General features: G+C 42.6%; 1 long non-coding RNA gene across 1 annotated transcript; it reads left to right on the plus strand.

Annotated features, from left to right (window-relative positions):
- Positions 1 to 843: 843 nt before the first annotated feature.
- On the plus strand, positions 844 to 19349 carry LOC133552355 (uncharacterized). Its single transcript, XR_009806676.1, has 3 exons — positions 844 to 993; positions 6475 to 6535; positions 19138 to 19349. It is a non-coding gene; the product is annotated as an uncharacterized LOC133552355 (long non-coding RNA).
- The last annotated feature ends 1405 nt before the right edge of the window (positions 19350 to 20754 follow it).

The raw sequence follows: 20754 nt of genomic DNA on the forward strand, positions 1-20754 counted from the left end.
AAGACCAGAAGGAGGGTTCAGTTTTTACTGACCAGCCATTTGACAGTTTAAATGTTTACGATCGTTTGAAACAACTTCCATACCTCACGAAAACATATTTAAACAGATGGAGAAACTATCGCAGAACACAGTGTAACCTAGCAACTGACCAGCCATTTGACAGTTTAAATGTTTACGATCGTTTGAAACAACAGGTCAGTTTGGGGACAAAGGAGGGTTCAGTTTTTACTGACCAGCCATTTGACAGTTTAAATGTTTACGATCGTTTGAAACAACAGGACACGCACGCACGCACACACACACGCACGCACGCACGCACGAACGCACGCACGCACGCACACACACACACACACACACACACACACACACACGCACACAAGCACACACACACACACACACACACACACACACACACACACACACACACACACACACACACACACACACACACACCATTACCTCTGCTATACCATGTTATTAGACATTGGTTTAACTCCATTTAAGCATGCAAACGTTAAAAGCATTGCACTTGTACGACGTTGTAATACTTTTTTTTTTTTACCAGCCGATGACGACGAAGTGAAAGACGATGAACTTTGTTTAAACGATCTTACAAAGTTGGAAGATGATTATCGAGGTGTGTTTAAACCTTCGAATTATTTAATATTATGTGTATTCATTATTTTGTTTCGTAGAGGAATTGCCGTAAGATCCTAACGCGATCGTTTTAACACAATCGCAGTCTGGTGAGTCAAATGATTCTCATTTTACAAGAAAAAAACATGCGGTATACAATACATATATACATATATTTACTTACAGATTTTCCGTTTACATCTCCGGCTCGCTGGTCTCCCTTAACGCTGGCGGGTCCGTCAACGGCCGTTCCAGGCAGAGGAGAAGGCTTGATTGCGCCAAAGACTCCAGACATCGAATCCTTGCTCCGAGGGGAAATCATCGAAAACGACGGTGAATGTCCGACAGGCACCCGCTGTAAGTTTTTCTCGTTTTCTGTAAGCTTTTTAAGATTCTCAGGAGCTTTAAAGAGCTCCTCTCATTCCAATGTCTTTCGCTCAAATGAATTTCGCGCCTAAGGGGAATGGGCGGGGACTGATTCCGGAGGTGGGCGGTTGTTTCCGCCAAGCAACCTTCTGGTGTGCATTAGCGTCACTTACTGAAATGGAGTGTGGACCAAGATGGATCCCTACTCTATATTCTTTTATTTAACCCAATGTTTTTTAAATACGTGTATAATGCTTTATATCCTATGTGTTGTGAATTCCATCCTACAATATCTTCCAAGGAACCCAAAGAAATGTTACCACACCTCCCGCTTTATTTATTCTATACATTGCCTGAACTATTTCATAAACAAAATCTTGTCTTGTTTCTGATGCTATGTTTTTTTTATGCTCATCAATGCACTGTTGGACTGCGAGCACACAACTACTTTCCTTGCTTTGTTTTCTTCTATCCAGTTAACTGCCATATAAATTGCTACCAATTCCCCCGTAAAAACAGATAGTTTATCACTGATTATTTTATTTAATACTATGTTTCCTTGTGGGATAACTGCTACAGCTCTTACCTTTATTTTATTTTTTTTTTATAGTTTTTGATGCATCCGTATATATCATATCTCAATCCATTTTTCTATCCGGTAACTATTTAAATTTCTATTCTTTAGTAATTGCATGTTTTCTTTTGGGTTATCAAACATCCACGGTGGTATTGCAGGCATTGGTACTGTAGGACTAACTTCAATATTGTCAATTTTAACTTTATTACATATGTCTCCTATAATCCACCCAAAACTATTCTTTTTTGTTTTCTCTTTTTCTTGGCAGTTTGGTAGCACTGGACAAGTCGGATATCCTTGCTTGGATCCTTTTAAAGTTGCCCGATAAACTGCTGAGAGTTGATCCCTCCTCTTGTCCAAAGGTTTTTCGTTCATTTTTACTTGTAATACTGCCACTAGGGTTGATGTAGTAGCTCCACAACATAACCTTAAAGCCTGTGACTGGATCCGGTCTATTTTCCCAAGTCATGTTTTTGAAGCAGATTGGTAAATAATGCATCCGTAATCAATAACAGATGGAATTAAAGTTATAAATATATACATGTATTGTTTTCAACGTTAACCTATCAGCCCCCCAATCATTACCCCTCAAAGCCCTCATTATATTTAACACCTTTTTACTTTTTCCCCTATTTTTTTATTTTCCGGAAGGAACACTCCTGAAGGAATAAATATAGTACTATCTAATCTAATCTAATCAAATCTATTTTGCTGATGTGGGTTGACTAGTTCATATTTTTATCAAACCATATTCCTAAATATTTAAATACTTGTACCTCTTCTATATTTTCACCTTAGAGTTTTTATTTGGAGCTTGTTTTGTACTTTTGTCTTTGTAAAATGTATGACTTTTGTCTTTCCAACAGAGAATCTTAAACCTCAAGCCGTTCCCCAGTCTTGAACATTATTTACCACTTTGTTAGTTTTTTGATTATTTCTTTTGACTCTAAATAATATACTAGTCTTTCATTAATCTTTTTTTTTTTTTCCATTACTTTCCCCAAATTTATAATTTCCCGCCTCTTCCGGGTCTTACCCTGACTTGCATATTGGAATTGTTACCGCTAATTTTCCCCTCTGCCGGTCATTCTCCTTCTTCATATATCCTGTCATATCATTTCAAGACCACTTCTTTGACGATGCTACCTAAGTTTTTGATCATTTGATAACCCGCTAGGTCTTTCCCCGGTGACGTATTTTTAACCTTTTTCAAAATTCGAACCATTTCATTCAAAGAAAATGTCTTATCCATAGTGTTGGTAAAGCTATTATCGTTGTCTTCCATCATTTCCCCAATATTTAAACTCATTGTTTTTCTCTCTTTTGTTTTTCCACATTTCTCAAATTATCATTACTGTGCACTTTAACAAATGTTTTTGCTAAAGGTTCTGCTGTTTCTTTACCCGTGACTACATCTTCTTTAATAAATGTGGCACATCAGCCTCTTTACCCTTCATTCCTATCTTTACGAATCGTTATATATCCTTTTATTATAAAGTTTAATTTTGGCTTCAGCCCTGTTTCTTGAATACAAATTATATGTGGTTTAGTTTTCATATTTTTAATATATCCCTTTAATTCATGTTCGGTTGCTATCAAACTTCTGGCATTCCACCGGACAATTAACAGGGTGTTGGAATGTGGTAACATGACTCCGTCACGTCTACTCTCCGTAGTACAGCTTGCACCCGGTCCCAAGATAGTTCTTTCAACAACTTTGCTGCTGTTTTGACAATCATTTTGATCTTCTCAGTCTTATTTTTTACTTTCATTTTGTATCAAAGCTGAGTTGTGCTCTCTGGTTTATTTTGCAAATGAACCGACAGAACATGATCATGTACAAGACTCGCCTACCCACAATGCACTGCAGCCCAACGCTCCTGGTCGGATGTTTTTTCGGGGTTCATGGAGAGATGCGGTAAAGAGTGGTAGCCAAGACACACGGTCACACACGGTCACACACGGTCACACACGGTCACACTCGGCAATTATTTTGACCTGGGGAGCAGATTTAGAGGAAAAAATGTGTCTGGGGGGCCGGGATATCTGATTTTCAGGTACAAAAAACTTCACAATGACACAAAATAAACACAACAGTTAAACCTCACACTAAAAACAAGACATTGACTTGTACGTTCAAAAGACAGAATAGAACAAGACAAGACATGCAATGCCATCTACAAAATGTTATGTAAATGTTAGTCATTACACACGCGGCTATGGTTTTGATGTATTTGTTACAGACATGTTTACGTCAAGTAACATCACATGGTTCCATTTGCACCTTTCAACAAATCTGAAAAGGAATATTAAGAAGTAAAACTTATATTTAATCCTACCTCTTCTCCGAGCACACGGTGACTGTACATACGGGTCGAAAAATGTTGACCTAATTCAGCATTTCTCAAAGTGTGGGGAATAGAGACATGACAGGTGGGGCGCGAGGAAAGGGAGGAAATTTTTATTTTTGATTTTTTTACTATGCTTTCATTTTCTATACACACTGTAAATCACTTTGTGATTCTGTCTGTGAAATCCGCCGTATAAATAAATGTAAATTACTTATTTTTCTTGTAGGCTTTAAATTTCTCGGCAGGAGCGAAAGTTTGACAGACATAGCAACAGTAACTTTTGCATGCGGGGCTAAGAGGAACAAACTTTCGCGCGGATGGGTAGCAGGCTAATGTGCGGACCACAATTACACAAAATGGATACATTTGCAACTCGCACCTCAAAGGTCTGCGGAGAAACAAAAATATGGCGGGTCTAATCAACCAAAAAGTCAACCTAAAAGAAAATATGGCGAAGGGTATCTTGCTCTTGGATTCACGGCAGCGGAGGTGGGGGCAGAGGAGAGACCCCTGTGTGTTCTTTGTCTAAAACGGCTAGCAGCAGACAGCATGAGACCCAACAAATTAAAGAGACAACTCGAGACCTCACATGATGTCCAATAAATTGTTTTGTTGGGGCGATGGGGGTAGGTGGGCCTTGAAAACTAACCCCTTAGTCTAAAGTGGGGATGACAGAAAAAAAAAAAGTTTGAGAAGCCCTGACCTAATTGTACGGATCTCACTTTAAACGGCAAACCGATCATTTAAATGTTTTCACTTTGAATATGAAACGAGGAGTAAAATGTACAATGTACAATATTATCAATTATTTCACAATGACATGTTTTAAGGATATTGTACAGTATAATTAAATCTAAAATGAATGTGATCACTTTCAGGATCATTTTATTTTTAGCCAGTAAACAACTGTTATGTACTTTTGAATCGGGTTTTCCCCTTTAAATAACAAAAATTATAGAATTTTACAATATTCATTATTATTAAATATTAAATGTGCCAACTAGTTTTACGGCATACATCATCCCCCCTTTACCCATTTGTTAAAAAGACGAAAGTTGATGCGAACGCCTACGTGCTGTCAGAAAACTGCTGTATAACACCGGCGGGCCAGCTCTAATGTTAATTTGACATTGCCTCAAGGGCCAAATGAAATTACAGGGAGGGCCAAATTTGGCCCGCGGGCCAGAGTTTGACACCCATGGCCTATTGTATGATATAATTCTGGTTGTGCTTATCGACCTTGAAGCAATTTTATTCGGTACATGGTGTAATGATAAGTATGACCAGTAAATGGCAGTAGTACATAAGAGGATACGTGTAAACTGCAAGATACATCCATCCATTTCCTACCGCTTGTCCCTTTTTTGGGGTGACACCAGTAAATACCTGTCAGACAAGAAGCAAGGAATCATGCAGATACAGAGTAAAATTTTGCTCAACTGAGGAGAGATGTGTTTTGGGCTGTACTCTGCTTACAAATCCAAAACTCTGTTCTAAAAGACCAGCCCACGTGCTTCCTCTATTTACTTGGGAGGTCGCTGGTTACATCACTGAAGCTGTCGCTGAGGGAAGGGGGTTGTCTACACAGCTCCGGTTAGATACAATATATGATTATACAAAAATGACAATGTGCTGACATTCCAGATATCGCCTTGTCTCTGCTCTGTTTGCGTCACGGTACTTGATGTTCGGCCATGGCAGTCAACAGGCCAATTCTGGAAACCAACACTGATACGAGACTTGTTTGCAATCTTTTGGATTGCCAGCTTTGCAAAGACAAAGAAAAATACAATTTCAGCACAATTGATAATAACTATAGCAACGGTCCTTAAGCATAAGAGTTGTGTGATAATATATACATAATTATTCTAACAACACCAAAACTTTAAATGTTCCATTAAGAATACAGAACATTACACACAGCGCTCAAAAATCTGTCAATATGTTTTTAGTACGACTTTGGTAAGCTATAAAGCCGCACCGCTTGATGGATTGTCGGCGCAATAAACATACAGGTATTATTATGGTGCGTGTATAAGGCCCGGAAAAAGGCCACCTTTCCGCAGACATATATTACCTTGCATTTTGTTTCGCATTATTATGGAAAACCAACTTTTCTTACCTTCTGGTACCTGCTGATATGTATTTGAGATAAGTCCTGAAAATGTTTGGCTTCCGCCATTGTCGTACATGCCGAAACCGTAGTCAAAAACATTTTCTTTTTCTCTATCTTCCTATGTGGCATTCATCTTCCGCTGTTGCCATTTCTCATGTAAAGTAGCGTAAAGTTCTTACTTATATCTGTCAGTTTACTTACTATGAAAGCGCTAAAAACTGTAGGGGGTTTACATAATTCACCAACAGAACTTTAGTTATTAGAGGGTTCCGGTCGGACATTTTTTCACGGGTCACATTTCCAGGGTTGATGTTGCATTATTATACCATGAATGAGAAGATGCTACTCTGTTGTTGATTGAAGTGAAGTTTGAATATCTTTTGAACAGTTTGCTCCATCTTTTGACACTTCTTTCACTTCCGTTTTAGCATGCTACACCACTACAACAAAGATGACGGGCAGAAGACGCTGTCATAGATGACCCCGTAGGTAAGACCGCCCACACAAAATGGCGCATCCTGAAGCGACTTTAAAGTGACTTTAAAGGCCTACTGAAACCCACTACTACCCACCACGCAGTCTGATAGTTTATATATCAATGATGAAATATTAACATTGCAACACATGCCAATACGGCCTTTTTAGTTTACTAAATTGCAATTTTAAATTTCCCGGGAGTTTCGTCTTGTAAACGTTGTGTAATGACGACGTGTACGCAAGACGTCACAGGTTTTTAGGAAGTATGAGCGCTGCGCACACACACAGCTAAAAGTCGTCTGCTTTAACCGCATAATTACACAGTATTTTGGAGATCTGTGTTGCTGAATCTTTTGCAATTTGTTCAATTAATATTGGGGAAGTCAAAGTAAAAAGATGGAGTTGGGAAGCTTTAGCCTTTAGCCACACAAACACACGGTGATTCCTTGTTTAAAATTCCTGGAGGTGAAACTTTACTAAGGATCAGAGCGCGGTCAAGCGAACATGAATCACAACGGAATGTCAACCAGCAGTTTTCAATGAGAAAATTGTGGTTAAAAAGTCGCTTCTTACCGGAGAAAAGCTGAGCTTGTGCCGTCCATAGCTGCCGTCGACTCCCCTGAGACATTGGCGTCAAGACACCCGTGGACACCCCTCCGACTATCAGGTACTGTTAAACTCACTAAAACACTAGCAACACAATAGAAAGATAAGGGATTACCCAGAATTATCCTAGTAAATGTGTCTAAAAACATCGGAATCCGTCCCAATGCAATCGCGTTTTTTTTTTTTTTACTTGTTTTTTTTTTCTAGTCCATCGCTATCAATATCCTCAAACACGAATCTTTCATCCTCGCTCAAATTAATGGGGAAATTGTCGTTTTCTTGGTCCGAATAGCACTTTTTGTTGGAGGCTCCCATTAAAAACAATGTGAATATGTGCGGAGCCATCAACATGTGACGTCATCGTCTGCGACTTCCGATAGAGGCAGGGCTTTTCTCTTACCACCGAAAGTTGCGAGCTCTACTGTGGATGTTCTCTACTAAATCCTTTCAGCAAAAATATGGCAATATCGCGAAATGATCAAGTATGACACATAGAATGGACCTGCTATCCCCGTTTAAATAAGAAAATCTCATTTCAGTAGGCCTCTAAGATGATTTGTAAAACATAATCTATGCAACATTTTCACCAAAGAAGCACCATTACATGTTATGTGGACCAAATAGTGTTTTAAATTCAGAAAATAAACACAATATGACCCCTTTAATGTGCCTTATAACGCGATAGGCCTTTTGTATGAAAATAGACCTGAATAGACTCGCTCTTTGGCAGTGCACCTTTTAATCCGGTGCGCCCTATGGGCCGAAAAATACGGTACTCTTATGTTGAGGTACCACTGTAATACAGAGGTACCGCTGTAAATTACATGTTCTTCATCAAACATTTCACTTCTCAATGAGCTTATTATTATGTACACATAACGTCAAATGTGTTTCTGAACGCACACAAGTCCTCTGCTGCATGCAAGACTATTATGTCATGCAACACTTCAATGGCTCCCACAGAGAGGGGGGGCACACAAATCTGACTAATGTGTATGAGCATAAAAGATTAGATAAATCCCCATATAAGATTATTCTTGGCGCCAACAATGGCGCATTTGAGATGTTTATTTACCCTTGAGTTAGAATTGGATGAACAGTGCAACCTCTTAAATTTAACCACTCTAAGGTTTGTACAAGTTGGACATTTTAGGGAAAAATATGCCCTCATAGCACAAAGGTTAAGAGTTTCAGTCCAGAATATAAAACCTTAGCTAAGTATGCCTTGCTTTTTTTTGGATGTTTTAGGTTTACTTTGGGTACCACTGATAACAAAAGTAACATTGTAATGATAACGAAAAAATACAAAATGTAACTTACAGCTAAATAGGAAAACAAAGTGTTACATAGCAACAAAGGGAAGTCCTACACATCTCTCTGTACAATATGGCTAAATTGATAATACAAAGTTTGTAGTAAGTGAGTTTGTAGAAAGTGAGCTGGATTTGTCTAAATGTAAAGATTCTCACTTAACAAGCACTAGTAGGACATGACAGGGTTATACAAACCCCGTTTCCATATGAGTTGGGAAATTGTGTTAGATGTAAATATATACGGAATACAATGATTTGCAAATACTTTTCAACCCATATTCAGTTGAATGCACTACAAAGACAAGATATTTGATGTTCAAACTCATAAACTTTAATTTTTTTTGCAAATAATAATTAACTTTGAATTTCATGGCTGCAACAAGTGCCAAAATAGTTGGGAAAGGGCATGTTCACCACTGTGTTACATCACCTTTTCTTTTAACAACACTCAATAAACGTTTGGGAACTAAGGAAACTAATTGTTGAAGCTTTGAAAGTGGAATTATTTCCCATTCTTGCTTGATGTACAGCGTAAGTTGTTCAACAGTTCGGGGTCTTGTTGTCGTATTTTACGCTTCATAATACGCCACACATTTTCGATGGGAGACATGTCTGGACTGCAGGCGGGCCAGGAAAGTACCCGCACTCTTTTACTACGAAGCCACGCTGTTGTAACACGTGGCTTGGCATTGTTTTGCTGAAATAAGCAGGGGCGTTCATGATAATGTTGCTTGGATGACAACATGTTGCTCCAAAACCTGTATGTACCATTCAGCATTAATGGTGCCTTCACAGATGTGTAAGTTACCCATGCCTTGGGCACTAATAGACCCCCATACCATAACTGATGCTGGCTTTTGAACTTTGCGCCTATAACAATCCGGATGGTTATTTTTCTCTTTGTTCTGGAGGACACCACATCCACAGTTTCCAAATATAATTTGAAATGTGGACTTTTCAGACTACAGAACATTTTCCACTTTGCATCAGTCCATCTTAGATGATCTCGGGCCCAATGAAGCCGGCGGCGTTCCTTGGTGTTGTTGATAAATGGCATTCGCTTTGCATAGTAGAGGTTTAACTTGCACTTACAGATGTAGTGACCAAATGTTGTTACTGACAGTGGTTTTCGGAAGTGTTCCTGAGCCCATGTGGTGATATCCTTTACACACTGATGTCCGTTTTTGATACAGTACCGCCTGAGGGATCAAAAGTCCGTAATATCATCGCTTACGTGCAGTGATTTCTCCAGATTCTCTGAACCTTTTGATAATTTTACAGACCGTAGATGGTAAAATCCCTAAATTCCTTGCAATAGCTCGTTGAGAAATGTTGTTCTAAAACTGTTCGACAATTTGCTTACAAATTGGTGACCCTCACCCTATCCTTGTTTGTGAATTACTTAGCATTTCATGTAAGCTGCTCTTATACCCAATCATGGCACCCATCTGTTCCCAATTAGCCTGCACACCTGTGGGATGTTCCAAATTAGTGTTTGATGAGCATTTCTTAACTTTATCAGTATTTATTGCCACCTTTCCCAACTTTTAATTCTAAAGTTAATGATTATTTGCAAAAAAAAAAAATGTTTATCAGTTTGAACATCAAATATGTTGTCTTTGTAGCATATTCAACTGAATATGGGTTGAAAAGGATTTGCAAATCATTGTATTCTGTTTATATTTACATCTAACACAATTTCCCAACTCATATGGAAACGGGGTTTGTGTATGTATATATATTATATGTATATATTAAGGCTGTGAATCTTTGGGCACCACACGATTCAATTCTTGACGGTAACGATTTGATTCAGAATCGAATCTCGATTAAAACCAATTCTCGATTCAAAATCAATACTTTTTAATAACATTGGGTGGCAGTTTTATAATTACCTACATTCTTCCATAAAATAGATACAGCTGAAAAAACATTGGTTGTAAATTTCTGTATTGCTTAAAAGAAAACTGGTTTTGTTTAATAAATTTCTACCCAATCATTTATGAAGTCAAATACATTACTTCGGATGAAGTGGAAGAAATTTAAAAAATCGTTGGACTTTTTATCTGGGGAAGTAGCAGTCATTAAAATGTATTTTTATAGATCTAAAAGGATATGAGCTAAATAATAAACAAAACCAATAAGAACAGAGGAGGAGTAGCTGTCTACACGATAAAAGATTTGCAATACAAAGTGGTAAAAGACATGCCAATTTGTATAGATAATATATTGGGATGTATAATCATTTTAATATGTCATGAAAAAACAAAAATGTATTGATCAATGGTGTTATAGAGCACCAATGTTGAGTATTTAGTCTGCCCGCAGCCTGAATCCAACTCTGAAGTTGTAGGGTTGCAAAGCTAGGTACCAACGGGTGATCCGCGCGTTGGCATCCTTCATGCGGTGGAGCCACTGGAGGGGTTTGTGGTCCGAGCAGAGGCTGAATGAGCGCCTCAGGAGGTAGTATCGGAGGGCCCCGACCGCCCACCCGATGGCGAGGCACTCCCTCTCCACTGTGCTGTATCTTGCCTCCCTTTAGGACAGCTTACGGCTGATGTCGAGGATGGGTCGGTCGACGCCGTCCACCTGCTGGGCCAAAACCGCTCCCAGACCTCTGCCCGACGCGTTAGCTTGCTGACAAAACGAGAGAGAAAAATCAGGCATGTGTAGTACCTGCTCCTCGCAGAGGGCCTTCTTAACCCTCTCAAATGCCTGCTGGCACTGCTCCGTCCACTGGACCAGATCTGGGATACCCTTTCGGGTGAGGTCAGTTATTGGGCTGGTCAGGTCCGCAAACCGGGGGATAAACCTCCGGTAGTAACCCTCCAGACCCGAAAACTGCCTCACCTCTTTTTTCGTCTTGGGGGTTGGGCAGGCCGCAATTGCCGCTGTTTTATCTACCTGCGGCCGCACCTGCCCTCCTCCCAAGTGGTACCCCAAATACTGTACTTCCCTCCGGCCAACTGCACACTTTGCCGGATTGGCAGGGAACCCCGCCTGCCTCAGGCACTCGAGCACTGCCCCCAACCGCTGCATTTGTTGTTCCCAGCCGCGACTCTGGATAATAACAATAATAATAATAATGGATTAGATTTATATCGCGCTTTTTTATTATTAGATACTCAAAGCGCTCACAGAGAAGTGGGAACCCATCATTCATTCACACCTGGTGGTGGTAAGCTACATCTGTAGCCACAGCTGCCCTGGGGTAGACTGACGGAAACGTGGCCGCCAGTTTGCGCCTAAGGCCCCTCCGACCGCCACCTATCATTCATTCATCATTCATTCACCAGTGTGAGCGGCACCGGGGGCAAGGTAGAAGTGTCCTGCCCAAGGACACAACGACAGCGATTTGGATGTCAATAGGCGGGGAGCGAACCTGCAACCCTCAGGTTTCTGGCACAGCCGCTCTACCCACTACGCCATGCCGCCCCAAATGATGACATCATACAGGTAGGCAGCTGCGTAGGCAGCCGCGTAGGCTGCCGCGTATGCCGCGTGGGGTCGCAGCACCCGGTCCATGAGGCGCTGGAACGTGGCGGGCGCACCGAACAAGCCAAACGGAAGTGTTACAAATTGGTATACACCTTCCGGAGTGGAAAAAGCAGTGTTTTCCTTGGACTCTTACCTTACCTTTATACCTTATGTTTCACCCGGGTCGGGGGAGGGCACTGAAGGGCCAGCCACCGCGGCCATGCGCCCCACCTCCACCTGGTGAGGTCCCTGACGCGCGTGACCGGGCTGCCCACGCCTCCAACACGCCTGCCCAAGCGTTTGAAGGGCCGTCTGCGCGGGAGATGTTCTGGGGACAGCAGTCGGCACCTGCGGAAAAAGAGCAGAAGGGGAGTCACGCTGGTTAAGGCGGGGTATGAGCACTGTTCTCTCCTTCGCCTGTCGCTCTCTCCGTCCATGCGACGCGGTTGCTGGATGCGCCCTGCAGTGAACGGCCAGGTGGTCCTCGGCGAGGGTCACCGCAGCTGCCAGGTCTCGGGGCCGGTGGTACCGGACCCAGTTAGCCGTCCGCTTCGGGATCGCCTCCAGGAACTGCTTCCGGACCAACTGGTCCAGCAGCCTGCCGTTGCCTTCTTCCGGCTGCAGCCAGCGCGTCGCCGCCTCCTGGAGCCGCTGACAGAATGAAAACGGCCGGTCCTCCTTTCCCAGCCACATGGACCTGAACTGGCACCGGTACTCTTCCGCGGTGCAGCCCGTTCGGTCCAGCACTGCCCTCTTCAGGTCCGCAAAGCGCACCCTGGACCCCGCCGGCAGACTGAGCGCCGCTCGCTGCGCCTCCCCCTTCTTTCGGCCACGCGCATGCTCTCGCCGTGGCCGAAAAAATGTCCAGAAAGGCCTGGGGGGGTCTCTTCATCCCCCATGCGGAGACTGGCGATGGCCGTCGGCCCTGGCCGTGCCCCGCCCATCTTGTCCGGCAACACCCGCAGGACTTGGCACTGTTGGCGGGCCACTTCCATTTGTTGGCGGCTGCTCGCCGCCACCTTGGCGAGCACACCCGCGAGATTTGTTGGGGGGTTGTCTTCCCCTGCCTCCGGTGGTCCAGCCAGGTTGGGTGCCAAATTGTGGAGGTTTCACCCCCCCAGGGTTTCTCGGACCACCAAACATTCGGACAGGAATCCGGTTTCAGGGTTACAACACTGTTTTATTTTTTAATACAAGTGTCTTTTTGTGCTTTTCAGCAATTGTCCGTTGTTGTTTCTCTCGCGTGTGCTCCAGCCTCAACCACCTCTCCTTCCCGACTGCTGCCTTTAACAGAGCGACAAGTGATTAGACAAACACTTTCAGCTGTGTCATCCACTCACCTGTCGCCAATCTCGAAGCTAGGCCTGCCACACCCCGCTTCGCTGTAGGTGCGCAGGCCACGCCCACCACAGACAGTTACTCACAGAAGCTTAATTAATAAATTAAAACGGTACGGCATCAGAGTGCTAATCCGGAACTGGATAAGAATCTACTTGACAAACACGATGTTACATTTGCGGAACATGGCTGCAATTGTTGTGTTCTCTCGAAAGCAGAAAAGCAGGAACAGCATATTGGTAGGACTCTATTTTATTTCTTCAAAGCAGGAAAACAAATTCAAAAACTTAGACAATAGTTAAGTGTGGAGACAAAAAAAACAAGATAGTTGCCAAGGGCGAACAGCGTGAAAGTCTTAAACTAGGAAAAAATACACCAGCGTGGTGAAAACAAGAACCAACGTAAAAGTCACAAAGAGCGAGCATTGAGCCAGTGACTTTTGCTGGGTGACTGAAATATTTAAGGGGGAGTGATTAACCAAAACCACTGGTGTAAAAGAAAGGAAAGAGTGTGGAGCACAGAAACAGACTAACATATGAAAAAAACTACAAAACATAAATCAAGTCAAGACCCTGGCAAAGATCATGACACACGAAACAATATGTGAAGCTCTGTGACTACTCTTCGATTAAAAGTAACGTGTGGAGTACCCCAAGGACTAATACTGGGACCAGAGGCTAATACAAACAATAACAGAAGAAATTTAAAAATTTAAAAAATAGTTTGACAAAAACAGACTATCTAAAAATCTAAAACTAAAACAATGCTATTCAGTAAGAGTAAAAGAGAAAGTCAAAACAAATGCAAATTAAGTTAAAGTACCAATGTTTATCACACACACACTAGGTGTGGTTAATTTTTTCTTGGCATTTGACCCATCACCCTTGATCACCCCCTGGGAGGTGAGGGGAACATTGAGCAGCAGCGATGGCCGCACCCGGGAATAATTTTTGGTGATGTAACCCCCAATTCCAACCCTTGATGCTGAGTGCCAAGCAGGGAGGTAATGGCTATCATTTTTTTTTTATAGTCTTTGGTATGACTGGGCCGGGGTTTGAACTCACAACCTACCGATCTCAGGGCGGACACTCTGACCACAAGGCCACATAAACATTGGAAGAGTAAAGGACAACACATTTTTGGGTGTAATAATAGATGATAAAGTAAACAAGAAATATGATATAAAAATACACAACATGAAGTGGCAAGAAGTATTTCTATAATGAATAAAGATATGTACTTAAAGGCCTACTGAAACCCACTACAACCGACCACGCAGTCTAAAAGTCAAGATGGCGGCGCCCGGACGGGCTGCGTCCTCGCGGAGCTCCTGCTAAAGATGAAACATTTGGCAGAAATACCGGACAATTCTACAAACTTCATGGCTGGCTCGCATCGTGGTCACTCCGTGATCACGTACGACCGCCAGACACTTCTGGATGTGGACATATCGGGCCGTTTTGGACCGATAGACGCGTGCGTGCTAAACGTGCTAACTAGCATGGGAATACGTCGACGGCTACATCCAGCGGCCTGTGAAGCAGGGGAGTCTAGTAGCAGCGGGGGCCGTCTACGGAGCAGACGCCAGCGGTGTGATCGGAAACGCGGATGCCGAGCGGGGCTAAAAACAAAGCAGAAGGCTAATCCCCACAGGACACCACTTCCCTCCATCCTGCAGCCAGATTTAAATGGAAGATGCGAGACTACTGGTCTGGGTAAGGAGTCAGTTAAATTAGAACACGTTTTTTCTGCTTTGAGTGTTTCAGAGTTGGACATGTGTTTTACCGAGGTGGCTAACTATGATGCGTGCAGTTTATCAAACCAACAAACAAACAGTCGGAAAATTCCCGTTACTGAGGTGGCTAACCATGATGCGTGCAGTTTATCAAAGCAACAATCAAACAATCGGAAAATTCCCGTCGTATCAATTCCTAGATATGGTCGTAATTATACTAAATGCACTGGGCATAATAAACACAACATTATTAATATTGCTACTACGGATAATTTGATCAAAAACTCCCTAACACAGCCCACTACCTATAATATAGGTTTTTTAAACAAAAGATCATTGTCTCCCAAAACGTTGTTAGTTAATGATATTATCAGAGACAACAACCCACTCAGCTGATGACTTTATGCAATTCTTTAGTAAGAAAATTGAAGTCATTAGAAAGGAGATTAAAGACAATGCGTCCCAGCTACAACGGGGTTCTATTAACACTGACACGATGGTATATACGGCGGATACTGCCCTCCAAAATAATTTCTCTCGTTTTGAGGAAATAACATTAGAGGAATTGTTACAACGTGTAAATGGAATAAAACAAACAACATGTTTACTTGACCCTCTTCCTGGAAATTGATCAAGGAGCTCTTTGTATTATTAGGTCCATCAGTGCTAAATATTATAAACTTATCACTCTCCTCGGGCACTGTTCCCCTAGCATTCAAAAAAGCGGTTATTCATCCTCTTCTTAAAAGACCTAACCTCGACCCTGACCTCATGGTAAACTACCGACCGTTGTCTCACCTTCCCTTTATTTCAAAAATCCTCGAAAAAATTGTTGCGGAGCAGTTAAATGAACACTTAGCGTCTAACAATCTATGTGAAACCTTTCAATCCGGTTTCAGGGCAAATCACTCCACGGAGACAGCCCTCGCAAAAATGACTAATGATCTATTGCTAACGATGGATTCTGATGCGTCATCTATGTTGCTGCTCCTCGATCTTAGCGCTGCTTTCGATACCGTCGATCATAATATTTTATTAGAACGTATCAAAACACGAATTGGTATGTCAGACTTAGCCCTGTCTTGGTTTAACTCTTATCTTACTGATAGGATGCAGTGTGTCTCCCATAACAATGTGACCTCGGACTACGTTAAGGTAGCGTGTGGAGTTCCCCAGGGTTCGGTCCTTGGCCCTGCACTCTTCAGCATCTACATGCTGCCGCTAGGTGACATCACACGCAAATACGGTGTTAGCTTTCACTGTTATGCTGATGACACCCAACTCTACATGCCCCTAAAGCTGACCAACACGCCGGATTGTAGTCAGCTGGAGGCGTGTCTTAATGAAATTAAACAATGAATGTCCGCTAACTTTTTGTAACTCAACGCCAAAAAAACGGAAATGCTGATTATCGGTCCTGCTAGACACCGAACTCTATTTAATAATACAACTCTAACATTTGACAACCAAACAATTAAACAAGGCGACACGGTAAAGAATCTGGGTATTATCTTCGACCCAACTCTCTCCTTTGAGGCACACATTAAAAGCGTTACTAAAACGGCCTTCTTTCATCTCCGCAATATCGCAAAAATTCGCTCCATTCTGTCCACTAAAGACGCTGAGATCATTATCCATGCGTTTGTTACGTCTCGTCTCGATTACTGTAACGTATTATTTTCGGGTCTCCCCATGTCTAGCATTAAAAGATTACAGTTGGTACAAAATGCGGCTGCTAGACTTTTGACAAGAACAAATGATAAATGATAAATGGGTTGTACTTGTATAGCGCTTTTCTACCTTCAAGGTACTCAAAGCGTTTTGACACTACTTCCACATTTACCCATTCACACACACATTCACACACTGATGGAGGGAGCTGCCATGCAAGGCGCCAACCAGCACCCATCAGGAGCAAGGGTGAAGTGTCTTGCTCAGGACACAACGGACGTGACGAGGTTGGTTCTAGGTGAGATTTGAACCAGTGACCCTCGGGTTGCGCACGGCCACTCTCCCACGGCGCCACGCCGTCCCAAGAAAGTTTGATCACATTACGCCTGTACTGGCTCACCTGCACTGGCTTCCTGTGCACTTAAGATGTGACTTTAAGGTTTTACTACTTACGTATAAAATACTTCACGGTCTAGCTCCATCCTATCTTGCCGATTGTATTGTACCATATGTCCCGGCAAGAAATCTGCGTTCAAAGGACTCCGGCTTATTAGTGATTCCCAAAGCCCAAAAAAAGTCTGCGGGCTATAGAGCGTTTTCCGTTCGGGCTACAGTACTCTGGAATGCCCTCCCGGTAACAGTTCGAGATGCCACCTCAGTAGAAGCATTTAAGTCTCACCTTAAAACTCATTTGTATAATCTGGCCTTTAAATAGACTCCCTTTTTAGACCAGTTGATCTGCCGTTTCTTTTCTTTTTCTTCTATGTCCCACTCTCCCTTGTGGAGGGGGTCCGGTCCGACCCGGTGGCCATGTACTGCTTGCCTGTGTATCGGCTGGGGACATCTCTGCGCTGCTGATTCGCCTCCGCTTGGGATGGTTTCCTGCTGGCTCCGCTATGAATGGGACTCTCGCTGCTGTGTTGGATCCGCTTTGGACTGGACTCTCGCGACTGTGTTGGATCCATTATGGATTGAACTTTCACAGTATCATGTTAGACCCGCTCGACATCCATTGCTTTCCTCCTCTCCAAGGTTCTCATAGTCATCATTGTCACCGACGTCCCACTGGGTCATTATTGTCACCGATGTCCCACTGGGTGTGAGTTTTCCTTGCCCTTATGTGGGCCTACTGAGGATGTCGTAGTGGTTTGTGCAGCCCTTTGAGACACTAGTGATTTAGGGCTATATAAGTAAACATTGATTGATTGATCGATATCAATGATGAAATATTAACATTGCAACAGGTGCCAATACGGCTTTTTTAGTTTACTAAATTAAGAATTTTAAATTTCCCGGGAGTTTCGTCTTGGAAACGTCGTGTAATGATAACGTGTACGCAGGACGTCAAGCGCTTTTAGGAAGTATGAGCGCTACGCACACACACAGGTAAAAGTCGTCTGCTTTAATGGCATAATTACACAGTATTTTGAGAATCTGTGTTGCTGAATCTTTTGCAATCCGTTCAATTAATATTGGAGAAGTCACAGTAGAAAGATGGACTTGGGAAGCTTTAGCCTTTAGTCACACAAACACACGGTGATTCCTTGTTTAAAATTCCGGGAGCTGAAACTTTACTATGGATCAGAGCGCGGTCAAGCAGGCATGGATCCCAACCGAATGTCAACCAGCAGGTTTCGGTGAGAAAATTGTGGTTAAAAAGTCGCCACTTACCGGATATCAGCTGAGCTTGTGTCGTCCGTACAGCTGCTGTCGACAGCCGTGAGAAGTGGCGTCAAGACACCCGTGGACACACCCCTCCTACTATCAGGTAATATTAAACTCACTAAAACACTAACAACACAATAGAAAGATAAAGAATTTACCACAATTATCCTAGTAAATATGTTTAAAAACATCGGAATACGTCCCAATGCTATCGCGTTTAAAAAAAAAAAAAAATTCTAGTCCGTCGCTTTCAATAACCTCAAACACGAATCTTTCATCCTCGCTCAAATTAATGGGGAAATTGTCGTTTTCTCGGCCCCACACTTCATCGTCTGCGACTTCCGGTAAAGGCGAGGCTTTTCCAGGAAGTACCAAAAGTGGCAAACTTTATCGTCGATTTTCTCTACTAAATCCTTTCAGCAAAAATATGGCAATATCGCGAAATGAATTAGTATGACACATAAAATGGACCTGCTATCCCCGTTTAAATGAGAAAATCTCATTTCAGTAGGCCTTTAACCAAAAACTGCGATGAGGTTGCGACTTGTCCAGGGTGTACGCCGCCTTCAGCCCCATTGTAGCTGAGATAGGCACCAGTGACCCCCGTGACCCGAAAAGGGAATAAGCGGTAGAAAATGGATGGATGGACTTAACCAAAAAAACACTCCATATTCTCTACTGTGTTTCTATATCTGAGTTATTGTGTACAAAAGTACACTTAGTGACTAACCATGTTACAGAAAAGGTAAATTAGAACAATAAGTAATACAAGTTTGTTAATATAGCCCTTAATCACAAATGTCTCAAAGGGCTGCACAATCCACAATGACATCCTGGGCTCAGATCCAACATCAGGGGAAAAAAAACCCTCAACCCAATGGGAACAACGAGAAACCCTGGAAGGGACCGCAGATGTTTGATCCCTTCCATTAGCGTGCCAACATTTGTGATAACTGCCTAATGTAACACTAACATACTGTAGAAATCCAAATGTACTGTAAGTAAAATGCCCTTGAATGCACCATTATTGTGACGCAGTTTTGTGTTCTTTCGTCCACATTGCCTATTTAAGTAATAGTGTACAAACACACACGCACGCACGCACACACACACACACTCACACACACACACACACACACACACACACACACACACACACACACACACACACACACACACACACACACACACACACACACACACACACACACACACACACACACACACACACATTCATGCCTCTGTGGTGCACACCAGCCAGACAGCCTCCTACTATGTGGACGCTCCCGAGGGACTTTGTGAAACTCTGTCTTCTCTACCTGCCAACTGCTGTGTCACAAAGAGGTCTGCACCACACACACATATGCACGCACACACAAAGACACAAATTGAGCAGCTATCAAGCCAAATCTCTCTCAGTGCTGCCTCCAAATTGAAGCCTATCATAAGGGTAGGAGGATTAAGAGAAGTGAAACCCAGCTAATGCCGTTCTTTGCATACCATCGAAAAAAGCTTTTTGCCACACATGTATAAGTTCACTTTGAAAAATAACATCCAAATAAAAAGAGCCGTATCCTCATTTATCACCTCTATCAGTGCAAATGTGTTTGGCGGTATGAGTATGTGTGTGCACATGTGTTTTTTTCTTGTTTTTTTGCCAAACTGGAGTCAAACTCAAATCCACAAGCCAATAATAACAAATTCAAACTCACATTCTGCACACGCACACACACACGTCCACGCAGTTCAGTGGTTAGTTAAAGTGCATGGAGGGAATGTTGTAGTCACACCTGGGAATCATGAAATAACCAACCTGACCAACTCTTTTGCTATCTTTTCCTCTCCTGCGCCAAATTATGTTTGTTTAACTTTTGTTTGCTGGCTCTTATACACAGTACAGCATTTATATTTACTAAGAGATATTTGTCAAATCAAGTTCGTGACATGCAACGGCACACTCTTGTCGTGGTTACAATGTATTGCATGCACACGCTCTTCCAATGTGAATTTTAATTCTAATTTGATAGGGATTAAAGCATTTTAAAGTCCGAGCTAATAGCTTTAGACTGGCTCTAATCCTTCTTTAATGAAGGCCTCGGTGGGCTCGCCGGCCTCCCTTCCTCATGCTGAACCCGAGCCTGTCACAACTCAAGTGGACATTTAGGAAAACACTTCATGGGAAGTGGTGGATGTGTGTGCATAGAAACAGTTAACATACATACATGTAATATATGACTAGCAAACACAAGTTTTAAATTCAGCAGATCTTATCAAGGCGCTCATTCTTGGTGGCGTGTGCGCGCGTGTGTGTGTGTGCGTGCGTGCGTGCGTGCCTGCGTGCGTGCGTGTGTGTGTGCGTGTGTGTGTGTGTGTGTGTGTGTGTGTGTGTGTGTGTGTGTGTGTGTGTGTGTGTGTGTGTGTGTGAG

Source organism: Nerophis ophidion, linkage group LG05, assembly GCF_033978795.1.
Source record: "Nerophis ophidion isolate RoL-2023_Sa linkage group LG05, RoL_Noph_v1.0, whole genome shotgun sequence".
NCBI classification, from domain to species: Eukaryota; Metazoa; Chordata; class Actinopteri; order Syngnathiformes; family Syngnathidae; genus Nerophis; species Nerophis ophidion.